The sequence below is a fragment of the Chiloscyllium plagiosum genome, chromosome 3, assembly GCF_004010195.1.
Source record: "Chiloscyllium plagiosum isolate BGI_BamShark_2017 chromosome 3, ASM401019v2, whole genome shotgun sequence".
In the NCBI taxonomy this organism is placed as follows: domain Eukaryota; kingdom Metazoa; phylum Chordata; class Chondrichthyes; order Orectolobiformes; family Hemiscylliidae; genus Chiloscyllium; species Chiloscyllium plagiosum.
Window position 1 is genome coordinate 128,876,114 of NC_057712.1, and position 4,619 is coordinate 128,880,732.

A 4,619-nucleotide genomic window follows, 5' to 3' on the forward strand; every position below is an offset into this window, starting at 1 on the left:
CGTAGCTGGTGGCCAGGTATGATGTGTGTGCACAAAAGAGAGAAAGCAGCACACAGATGCAGTAAGTAGTCAGGAAGGTTGGCCCTTGAATGTTTTAAATCTGCCAACTCTTATCGTAAAACCAGGACCTCTCATTCTAGATTGTCCCACATGAGGAGACATCCTCTCCACATCTACTTTGTTAATCCTCTTTAGCATCGTATCGACCCTCAATTAGATCTCCTCAGTGTTCTAAAGTCTCGAGAGGATAGGCCTAGCTACTCAATCTCTCTTCATAAGATAAACCCTTGGAATCAATCTCATGAACCTCCTCTGAACATGTTTCCAGTGTAACCACATCCTGCCTCAAGTAAGGGGACCAAAACTGTACACTGTACTCCAGTCTCACTAACACCTTGTATAGTGGCAGTAACATTTCCCCACTCCTATACTTGATTCCTTTAGCAATAAGTGCTGAGTGCCAAATCTAGTTGGGTGCACCCATTTTGGAATCAAAAATCTGGACACTGTCCCATCCCGAATGATAGGATGGCCGCTGAAACTGAGCGAGTGAATTTGATTTGGAGGGAGAAAGACATTTTGGTGAAATAACATGAAGCAACTAGAATTGATGGCGTTGACAGGGAGGGAAGGAACACTATAGAGAGGCAGTAATTGATTATCCTCTCCCAGGCTTTATGATCACACTTATTTGTTGTATCAATAACAGATTTTATTCCGAAAGTCAAGAACAAAATTTGCCAGAGGGAGTAATATTCCAGAAATTAATCAGATTTTGTTACATAACTCCCAACTTGAGAAATAAAAATTTTGCCTTTACGGTTATAACATGATTTGCTGCAGGCTCTGCCCATTAATTTAGGAAATAGAAGTTAATTAACCTTGTAAGTGAAACAGTTGGAGTTTTTCTGGGAAATGATTTAAACTCTATATTGTCACAGCTCACTGGGGCAGTACACTGGCAAAACAGGCCCTGATGTTCCCAGCATCATGTTTCGAAATGAAATGCGAAAAAAAAAAATCCCCAAACAAATGTATTTTCAAACTTCAGTTGATAGAAAATATGGGACAGGTATCTATACTTAACAAGAAGATGCTGTTTATTGGAAATCATTAGATTCTAGCTTCAAGTAAACGATCAGATCTTCCCTCTCACGAAAGACACAATTCGGAACTCGATGCTCATGGATTGCGGGCATCACTGGCTGGGTCAGCATTTAGTGCCCGTCCCTAGTTGCCCCTTGAGAAGGTGAGCTGCCTTCTTGAACCACTACAGTCCATGTGCTGTGGGTTGATCCACAATGCGCTTAGGGAAGGAATTCCAGGATTATGACCCAGCATCAGTGAAGGAACGCCAATATATTTCCAAGTTGGGATGGTGAGTGGCTCGGAAGCCATCTTGAAGTTCCTATATATCTGCTGCCCTTGCCCTTCTAGAGTGGGAGTGCTTCTTGCAGATAGTACACACTGCTGCTACTGAGCATCGGTGGTGAAGGGAGGGGATGTAGTGCCAATCAACTCGGCCGCTGGATAGCTTTTTTTATTCATTGACAGGACGATGGCATCACTGGCTGAGCCAGAATTTACTAGCCATCGTTAATTGCCCAGGGGGCAGATAAGAGTCAACCACAGCACAGTGGTTGGGGGCAGCATATTGGCTCGGTGGTTAGCACTGCTGCCTCACAGCACCAGGGTCCCAGGTTCGATTCCAGCCTTGGCTGACTGTCTGTGTGGAGTTTGCACATTCTCCCCGTGTCTGCGTGGGTTTCCTCCGGGTGCTCCGGTTTCCTCCCGCAGTCCAAAGATGTGCAGGTCAGGTGAATTGGCCAGGCTGAATTGCCCGTAGTGTTAGGTGCATTGGTCAGAGGGAAATGGGTCTAGGTGGGTTACTCTTCGGAGGGTCAGGATGGGCTTGTTGGGCCAAAGGGCCTGTTTCCACACTGTAGCGAACCAAATCACATTGCTGTGGATCTGGAGTCACATATAGGTCAGATCAGGTATGGACGGCAGTTTTCTTCAAGAACATTAGTCATTAGTGAACCAGAGGAGTTTTTCTGGCAATCAACATGATCATCATTAGAATCTTAATTCCAGATTTTTATTGAATTCAGATTCCACCATCTGCCGTGGCAGGATTTGAACCCGGGTCCCCAGAATGTTACCTGTGTCTCTAGATTTGCAGTCTAGATAATACCACTAGGCCATCACCTCCCCACCCCACACCCCCCCTCCATCTTGAGTGTTGTTGGAGCTGCCCCCATCCAGGCAAGTGGGGAGTATTCCATCACACTCCCTGACTTGTGCCTTGTTGATGGTGGACAGGCATCAGGGAGTCAGGAGGAGAGTTACTCACCGCAGTATTCCAAGCCACTGTATTTATGTGGTCCATCCTGGTGAGTTTCTGGTCAACAAACCCCGCCCCCCCCACCCCCAAGATGTTGACAGTGAGGGATTCAGTGATGGTAACACCACTGAATGTCAAGGGATGGTGATTAGATTGTCTCTTATTGGCGATGGTCATTGCCTGATATTTGTGCGGTGTTAATGTTACTTGCTGCTTCTCAGGTGAAACCAGGGTATTGTTCAGTTCTTGCTGCGCACAGTTAGTTCAGCACTGAGGGAGTGCTGCATTATCAGAGGAGCCACCTTTTGCATGAAACAATAAATTATCTGATCCCTCAGGAGAATGCAGACTCTATGGCAGAGAAGGACATGGAGAGTCACCTCCATCGTCCTGGTGAATATTTTCCAGCAGGGAACTTCAGTAGTGAGCCTGGCTGACCGAGTCAGAATGGTTTAGCAGGGAACCCCTCTCTTGGGAGGGTTCACCTGGCAAAGATATTGCCCAGGCTGGCAATACAGAGTTCATAGGGAAAGATCTCGATTAACACAGGTACTGGGGAAGGCCATTCAGCCCCTCAAGCCTGTCCCTGTTTAAAGAGGCCTGACTTAGGGAACTGCTATGTGACAGGGAGCAGGAGAGATGATCACATCAATAAGGAGCCTTTGGAAATGGCTAGGCACCTGCAGTCCCCCGGGAGGGTCAGGAGCAGCTTAGAGCCCAGGTTTCTGTACTCTGCAGCTGTGGATTCAGGAAGCCTCATACAGCCCCCTCTGATGTCCCGAGCTCTCCTTAAACCAGTTTAGATTTGGCCGTGTAGTGTCGGGGGAATTGTTTTAATCTGGGAGCAGGCTGTGGGAGGGGAAGCAGGGAGCATGAAATCTTCATGAAGCGATGTAGAGTAAGGCCGACCAAAGGAAGGAGATTTCAATGATCTGAGCAAGGTTGCCATGGCAACTGCTAGTTAATTCCATATTAATGTTACTTCATATACGGAGAAAGTGAGGGCTGCAGCTGCTGGAGATCAGAGCTGAAAACGTGTTGCTGGAAAAGCGCAGCAGGTCAGGCAGCATCCAGGGAGCAGGAGAATCGACGTTTCGGGCATGAGCCCTTCTTCAGGAATGAGGAAAGGCCTCATTTCCTCATTCCTGAAGAAGGGCTCATGCCCGAAACGTCGATTCTCCTGCTCCTTGGATGCTGCCTGACCTGCTGCGCCTTTCCAACAACACATTTTCAGCGACTTCACATATGGGTCAGGATGAGAGGGCCGGTACTACTGGGGTGAAGGCAAGGAAACTGTGTCAACGGTCTAGCCCTGTCTGAGTGAGCTGTGGATGTGGTCAGTGTACCAGGCAAACTGGGGCGAGGTGAGGATTACCTAATGTGGAATGACGTACATGAGGGTGAGCTGTAGGGAGGACCCTGCAGGAGATAAGTAGATGCCTTCAAACCTTGCTCCTACTCCTGTGCTCTGCCAATGGGGGCTCTCTGGTCCCCACGCTCTCAAACTGTGCCCTTCAACCTCGCCAGCTTCAAGCTCCTTTAAATCACTCCCTTAAAACCCAGCCCCTTTTCATCTCCTGCCCAACCCGTGTCCTGTGAAGTGCTTGAATTCCTCTTGTCCCATACCTGCAAGTACTTTGCTGCATTAAAGGTGCTACATCAAGGCAAGATGCTATTGCTGCCTTAAACAGGAAAGCAGGCCTTTTTTTAAAGTTAGTGAGCGCCACACAAAGAGCCACTTAGAGCAGACAGTCCACACTGGAGGGACTGGCTCTCCAACTCCTGCTCGAAACATATGAATCCCCCGTGAAGATCATTAAAAAGCTGCTTTTATTCTCCGGGATATTAAAGTGTGTCTTGATGTGAAAAAGCATTGTGTAAAGTCACTGGTGTGTTGTCTGGAGTTGGAGGTGGGGGTTGGGGGGGGTGGAATCGAGATCCTCATTCACTGTTTCTCTGGAAAGGCTGCCAGTCAGAGATGTCAATGAGCTGCAGAAGGTTGCCGTGACAACCATCGGACGGTGCTTTGAGACTCAAGCTCGTCATTTGTGATCAGGTTTCAAGAGTAGGCTCGTGGTGAGTCTCAATCTTGCGGGCTCCGATGTTTCACTCCTGAGGAAGTCAGCTGGTTAACCTGCTTCCTCGCTCTCTCTCCCCCTCACACTCACCTTCTCCCTCTCCGTGTACCTCTCCCTCAGCCTGTCCCACATCCTCACCCTCACCCCCTTCCTCACCCTCACCCCCTCCCTCACCCTGGCCCTCAGCCTGTCCCTCA